Source organism: Pinus tabuliformis, chromosome 5_1 (genome assembly GCF_031772625.1).
Source record: "Pinus tabuliformis cultivar Carrire ecotype Pingquan chromosome 5_1, CPIR1, whole genome shotgun sequence".
Taxonomy (NCBI): Eukaryota; Viridiplantae; Streptophyta; class Pinopsida; order Pinales; family Pinaceae; genus Pinus; species Pinus tabuliformis.
The window spans coordinates 60,072,960-60,081,510 of record NC_142305.1 but is presented as its reverse complement, the minus strand read 5'-3'; positions in this window follow the sequence as shown (position 1 = coordinate 60,081,510).

Genomic DNA, 8,551 nt, shown 5'->3' with positions numbered 1-8,551 from the left:
TGGTCAACTGCGGGGGTTAAGGCCACTTTTAATCCATGTTCCAGTTGAAGTCCCACAAACCGTCAATTTCATTAAGGTTGTTGACCCAACGGGTTTATTAACAACTGCTTAAGATCATATCATATCTGCTTCGTCGGCCGTAGGGGATCGACTATGTTATGAGAAGACCTTCGGAAGTTGCGATTGCGATTAAAGGTGATGACGTGGCATGTGGGACCTCCATATGGGTAATGTATCTCGAGCATCTATCATTGAGAAGAGGTAAAAATTCACAACTCATGAACTTGAAGGAACAGAGGAAGCCAGAAGGTCAAGCGAACGAAAGAAGAAGTCGGAAGGTCAAGAAGCCAAAGGTCTGGTAGACAATGAAGGTACAAAAGAAGCCGAAGATCAAGTGAGACAGAAGTAAGCAGAAGGATAGAAGTAAGCCATAGGTCCAGCAGGATAGAAGGAAGCTAAAGGTCCAACAAGATAGAAGGAAGCTAAAGGTCTAGCAGGACAGAAGGAAGTCGAAGGTCCAGCATGACAAGAGGAAGCCAAAGTACGAAGCAATTCTATTGATTGGGTTAATCTTTGAAAGGCTCGGACCTGTGATGAATTAATCAAGTACATAATGCAACCTGAAGAACAATTCTATGAAGGGGAAATTAATGTTTCATCTGACATCGTTTGAAGGGAGCAGTAGCCAGCACCAGTATTGAAGCGTTTGTGAGTCTGTTTCTGGGAAGTAAGAGATCACGATAGCAAGAACAGTGAGAAGCAGTCACGCTTGAAACAGTTACCACAATAGTAAAGAACAGAGACTTGAAAACAGAGAATTTCTTTTGTGCATACGTTGAGGCTTACCGCAGATATCTTGTTGGAAAGCTTCAACAAATCTTGGAAACGTTATTGGAGATCATCATGATGCCTATTTGAAATCATCATGAGGTAACTTTACAGAATCTGTTAGGGCAATATGAAGAGTTGTGAATACTCCTTCATATGAAGACGGGTTGTCATTGATGTAGCAGTGAAGGTGTAGATAGACATAATTCAGTGAAGAAGATGTTGGGAGCAGAGAATAACTACCAAACATATCTGACAATATATAGCAGAGGGTTGGAGCCTTTGGTGTTGGTGCCTCGGAATTGGAAGGATTGGAGTCCTTGGAGTTGGTGCTCCTAAATCCAAGGTTGGTGCCTTGACAAGATAGGGTTGGTGTCCTGGAGGTTGGAGCCTCACAAAAAGTCCAAGTTGGAGCTTGGCAACTGGTTGGAGCCCTATGTACATTGTACTTGATGTATTGTAAAGATTATATTAATAAAATCATTTATTCCTATTGTTTATTTTTTGTTCTAAATATAAATTATTTAACTGAAAAAAAATAAAAATTGAAAAGGAATATTGATTCACCCCCCCACCCCCTCTCATTATTTCCAACATAAAATTCAACAAAAAATTACTACTAAAAACTAAAAATTTCAGAACAATGAGCTAGTAAGCATATTTAAGTACCCAAATGCCTAAGCTAATCAAGTGAAAATGCTAGGGGTTAAATTTTGTTATTAATTTAGAAATTTGTAGGCTTCAATCCAAGTGTAATCAAACTGAAATAAGCTCATTAACATGTGCTAAAATTCAATAGGAATTTACTATTGTTTTGTTCTAAGATTAATGGGAATGATTGTCTATCTACTTTATTAACCAAAGCAAAGTTCCTACTAGGTCTGTGAATCCATTTGATTCATATTTATGGTCTTGTGATCATTATGGAGTTCCTAGGGGTGGTCAGGAGTGTTGTGGGGCAAGTTTGAATGCATTTGGAGCCTTTTTCCATAGTGCTACAAGATTGTCCTGTCAGTGCTACAGGAAAGTGCCGAGAACAGATTTGATGAAGGAGAAGGTAGGAAGGTGAAAGATTCTTGTTGATATGGATCAAGGAGATATGGAAGAGCCTACTACAATTCTCAGAGGAATCAAATAGCCTATCCTATATCAGAAAAATAAAAAATAAAATAAATAAATAAATAAATAAAAATAAAAATAAAAATAAATAAAATAAAAATAATAAAATTTATATATATATATATATATATATATATATATATATATATATATATATATATATATATATAATATAAATAAAAAATAAAAAAATATAAATATAAATTAATTAATTAATTAATTAATTCTCCTCTTCTTGTAGCAAAATTACGTATGCTAGCAAACTGTGGAATTTTGGAACATAAGTGAGAGAAGGGATATCTCGAGCACGTAAGGAATTAAAATATGTTTATTAAAGATTCATAACACTCCTATTTTACCAAGAGAAGATATATAATAATTATATTAAACCAAAGCCATTAACTAATTCCAAACTAGCTAATATGCAATATTTACAAATAAAAGTGCAGAGAAGCAAATGGATGAAAACTAAGCTATAAATGATGCATGCACGAACATAGATATTTTTTTATCCCTAAACCAAAGAAAACATGTAGACAATGGAAAGATATATCTAGAGGTCAACTCTATAATCAAGAATGTTTTAAATGGAAATAACCAGAAAACGAAACTACACTAAATGCATGAAAGAGAACAAAGTACAAGAGGGGCTTGAGTACCTAGGGTTGGACCCTAACCCAATGAAACTAAAGTCCCTTTAAATATGGATTAGATTTAAAATAATATGGCTTTCATTCACTATCAAAAGAGCTCATACATAAGAAAATACTAGGCAAAAAAGCCCGTTACTCCTTAAAGTCTATTCTCCACAAATTTAGACTAGTTATTGGGCTACTAGGCCCCTTTATTTATACAAAATGACTTGAGTGGAAACCTCCTAGAAGAGGGGGATTGATTCCCTCAAAAAATCCTAGAAAAGTGGATCTAATCCCCAACATGAGGAATCTTTATTAAATACTAGAATCTGGCTTCTCTTGTAGTAGGGAACACATCCCTAGATTTTCTCATTCAATAGAGCTCCAGACTTTGTTCAATAATTTCATAATATCCCATTCATTTATTATCCATCCTATAACATCATGTGACAAGGAACAAGTCCTTAAGTTGTCTCATTCCGCAGATCTTTAGAGCTCACACAATATTCTCTCAATATTTGCAAAAATAAATAATATTAGGCACACAATAAGGAAGGCGAAATCGAATTCCTACAAACCCATTAATACTATGAATTAACTCTATAATGTGATAGTAAAGGGTTTAAACAAATGTTTTAGTTGTCTATGAAAGACAAAATGGACCTTATAACATATCTAATTTTGGGGCCCATCATCTCCCCCCTACTGAAGTTGTTGCTCATCCTCGAGCAACTAAATCCTTCTACTTATCCTCAATGTGCATCTATTATTGTGGTGTCATTGGCTTGCTTATGCCCTACTCTATATATTGGTCTAATTCTTGTTTTTCATGTTGCTCCACTATTTTCACATCCATTCCTTTTTTCTCACCACAACATCACTTTAAACAAATTCTTAGTCAATGCCTTATTTACCACATCATATTTAATGTTTTTCTTATAAAAACTCAAACTGTAGAATATACATATCAGTTCTTTCTTCTAACAATTAAGGGGTTTCCATTAAATTTATGTTAGATAGTGGTGAGAAGAGATGGAATTTACCCTTTATCCTAATTATTTCCTTGTTTCTTTGAAGTTTTGGGTATATTTAGGCTCTTGTAGCACTTTATATTATTCATGTAGCACCCTATACAGAATCTTGTAGTATCCTATATAGAATCCTGTAGCACCATGTTTTGACTAAAAAAGAAGGATTTCTTGGCACTCATTTCCTCATTTCTTGATCCTATGCGTTAGTGCACTCATGTGTGTAAGGTAGTGATCTCGATTATGCCATTTTCATTTAAATGGATCTCCAACTCTCTTACTATTTTTTTTTGTAAGCTTGGTAGGATTATCTGATATTCTAGTTTACATGTCCATTATTCACCCTGCTACAGGGAGAGGGTAGCACAAGATTCGAACCCAAGATCTTCGGTTCTGTGAGAGTTCATTCCATGGCCATTGCCACTTGAGATACCCTAGGTGGACTCCAAATCTCTTACTGTTGTCACAAACTCTTAGTCAATTTTTTAAAGAGTCCCATCTAGCTATAAATTTGGAAAATGGTGATCACCTCATGGTGTTGATGGATCCTTGAGGGATCTATAGGTTCCCTTCAATTAAAACCCCCTCCCATGGCTCAAAAAGAACTATGATAGGTCAAAATTAATGTTCGTTGGTTTTGCTATAAGATCCAGAAAATTCACCACCAGTGACAGACTTATGGGCTCATACTGGTCTAAAGGGTGTTTCAAACTCTGAAGGTGAAGGATAAAGAAAAAAACACTTTCTTCATATCGTTATTCTCAAAATAAGGGTTTCACTTCAAATCAAATTGTAGGAAAACATAGGCTCGTGTATCTTGAAAACCCTTCTTATAGATTTTTGTGCCAAAGAAAATAGGAATGGGTACAACTTACCCCTTCCAATGGTATAGGTTTGATGCTCCCTTAATTCTGCACTTTTTCTTCTTCCTATAGCATGCTTGTCACTCCTTTGGCACCTCGGTTCCCCTTGTTTTAGTACATCCCTTCTTCTCCTTGATTCTGGGTGGCCAAGAATTTTGTCTTTCTTGGCTGCTTATAGTGACTCCCAATACATAGACACACACAAGAGTAATTACATAGTGTTTCATGGAATCCAAAGGGTTCAATTTTTATACCTTTCTTATCTGTGGAGCTACTTAATGGTACTTTGGATATGAAGAACATGGAAAATTTTAGGGGCTAATGTTCGCCCAGTGGGCTAATTTTCCATTATTTTTCCACAAAAAAGATTCGCTATTTTCCAATTTTATAAAAGACAATTTGCCCAAATTTTATAATATAAAATTATTTTACCTTAAAAATCACCAACATTATATAGAGACTATATATAAAATCATTCTACATTTGAATAATTTTACAAATATATTAATAAACATTTTATACTTTGCATATTGATAAGTCAGATTCGCCAATGTTTTTAAACTTCAAGAAAATTTTCCATCCTTCAAATTTTCCTTGAATTGAATAATGTTTGCATGTGTTGTTGGAGGTCTTCTTCTTTCATTCCCACTACATGGATATCTTCTTCTCTTCAATGCGATGGTAAATGGTGGATTTGTTGGGCCCTTGAACGCTGCTATAGGAAACAAAGGGTTCTGTAAAATCAACATTTCTTGGAGTTTTTTTTTTTTTTTCCTTTATGATCATGAAGTCTTGGATGCTCCTATTGCTTTGGAGGCTTCTTAATATGCTAGTTCATGGTCTTAGATTCTCTACTTCAAAAATTGGGTGCATAATGGGTTGCATGCTGTGTTCCTGGTTGATTTTTGATCATGTAGCAAGCTACAGGAGGTCCTGCAGGTGCTTAGGGCCATTCCTTTGCCTTCTGGAGGGTGGAAAAATTCATCATGCCTTTGTATTGCTAGAGTAGACTATGTCTATGGGGTCTTTGGAGGCTACTATAGAGTTTCTAGTATCATATACAAAGAACCTACAAACTCGTTATTTTTTTCCCTATATCATAAATTATTTAGAAAATATCTCTCAAATGGCAGATTTCCTTCACTTAAAGTTTTTTAGTTTGGGATTAAATGCCTCAAAATGATGAAATATAAGGACATTGAAGACTACCAGGCTGAAAATTTTAAAATAGGAGGGCCTATCCTCATCCCTCTCATACTCAAGCTCTTGAATTTTGGAGTGAAGCTAGGCTTTCATAAGACTTGGATGAAAAACATTATTCTACCTATCTTTAAATGTGTAGATAAAAGAATTTCCTCTAATTATAGGAACTTTATGATTATCCATTCTTTAGCCAAACTATATAGAATTTGTTTGGAAAATAAGATTGGCCTCTAGTAAACCATGATAAAAAAGATAAAGACCTTGCTAGGCTCAAGATATATCATTTACTATGGACCTCCTTTTTACTATCAAGATCATTGCAGTGGATTGTCACAATAAGAAACTTATCTATTCTATTGTTTTCTTGACTATACAAAATCCTTTGACATTATTCCTATAAAAAACTTATGGAAGAGGCTAGGAGAGACGATGGTTCCTCTCGAGTTGAGTGTTTTTATGATAGAGTTATATGAAAATGTTAGTGGTAATTTTATGAATGTTGAGAGCTAATTGGAATAAATTAACTATAATATTTGATTCAAGGACTGGTGTCCCTTCTCCCCTACCCTTTTTAGCATATACATTGATAAGCTAGAAGAGCGTTTCGAGGATTCATGTTGTGTTGGCCCCACACTTAATGGTATAATATCATTTATGTTGATGATATTATTATTTTAGAGAGGGTCATTATAACCTTGGAAAGAAACTAAGCATCCTCCAACCTTTTTGTTCCAACATGGGTATGGCAATTATTACTGACAAAAAAAAATCATGATAATGAAATCAAGAAATATCACATATGATACTTTCATATATGAAAAAAGAAGCTTGGAGGAAGTTCATTGATACAAATATCTTGTAATTGACATCCATCACAAACTCATTAGAATTATAATATTGAGAGAAGGATAAACGGAGGATGGAAAGCATATTGTCAACCTGAAAACAAGAGCCAACAAATTTGGAAGAAGGACTACCTGATGCACAACTCGAGTTGCGGTGCGCATCGCGGATGGCCACTTCGAAGATATAATTCATTTTTTAATCACAAGGACTACGCCACAGGGATATTCAGTCCAACAGAAGAAGGAATTTGTGGTACGCGCGACGATTTTTCTGTCATCGCGAGGAACCTCTACAAAATGGGAAACGATGAGATATTGCGAAGATATGTACCTGAATTTGAACGAGGAGAGATCCTCATGGAAGCACATGGAGGGGATGCAGGAGGACATTATGCGGGATCGGCGACGACACAGAAGATTCTTCATGCCGGACTATGGTGGCTAACCCCACATCAAGATTTGAAAGCACACTGTGGAGCTTGTGGCATATGTCAAAGGACTGGGAAACCATCGCGAAGGGATGAGATGCCGCTCAATCCACAGATGACGCTGCAGCCATTCGAGAAATGGGCAATAGACTTTTTGGGGCCAAGCAAATCTCAAGGGAAAATGGGCGCATGCTACATCATCACCGCGACAGAGTACCTGACTCAATGGGCGGAAGCACAGCCGGTTAAAGACTGCACAGCTGCGAAATTTTTTTTCGACAATGTGTTGACATGGTTTTGATGCCCGAAAATTTTAATGAGTGACCACGGAACACAATTCCTAAATGAAACTATCAGCGCACTCACCGAGGATTTCTAAGTGTATCATCAGCAAAGTATGCCGTACCATCTGCAAGCTAATGGGACAGTAGAAGCATTCAACAAGATTTTGGAGACTGTGCTGACCAAAGTATGTAACACACAGCGAAATGACTAGGACTTGCACATACCTGCCGTATTATGGGCATACAGAACCACATGCAAAAAATTGATGGGTCAGACACCTTTCAGGTTAGTCTATGGCACGGAAGCAGTCATGCCAATGGAATACATCGTACCCAGTTTTCAGATAGCAGTGATGACAGGCATGTTAGACCGCGAAGCATTAGAAGAGAGGCTCATGCAATTGGAAGAACTTGAGGAAGAATGGTTTCTGGCGGGATTCCATCAGCAGGTATAGAAACAGTGCAAGAAATCTTGGCACGATCACCATATCAAGATGCACACATTCAAGGTAAACGATTTAGTGTTGCTGTATGACAGCAAGTTTGAAAAATTTCTGAGGAACTCAGAATGCATTGGTTAGGACCATATGTGGTCAAAGAAGTTACATATGGGAGCACGGTCTAGCTATTCAAACTTAATGGAGAACCCTTCCCAGGCAGGGTAAATGGCAGTCACTTGAAGCTCTACATGGGTGGGCTCACTGTCTGACTATCTGTAGGAAGAATAGTCTCACCACTGTAGACAATTGAAAGAGAGTGTGAGACTATAAAATAGTATGTTATGGAGCTACATGACAACAAGGGTGCGCATAGGGTTGGTATGTCACTAGGGTCGTGATCGCGCAGAAGGGGCTACGCTGCTGCGTGGATAAACAAGGAAGTGATCGTTGGTGTCACTGTTCATGATAAGATGTCTAAGATAAGGAGAAAAGGAGTGGGCAGTGGGCATTTAAGACATGGAGTCAGAACTAGATTTCAAACGATCTGCCACCAATATAGCATTAATGAGCCAGAAAAGGGGGGAACGGTTGAGTTTGAATTTCAATAGGCCTATAAATCACAACTATTCATCCACCAGACAAATCGTGGCATCTTGAGAATTAAGTTATTGCACTATCCAATAGATATGGACCCATCGAACTTCGACACTTTGAGAGTAAGCCCAGTGTTTGCAACATTGCCAAAAGAGACGCAGGACCTTCTAGACAGCGTAATGTCGACAGCCAAGGACGTTGCACCGATCCCAGACAGGCAGCAGGACCGGTTCGGATGTCGCTGCGGAACCCGCGGTTTGGTAAGCGATCTATGAAAGATAAGG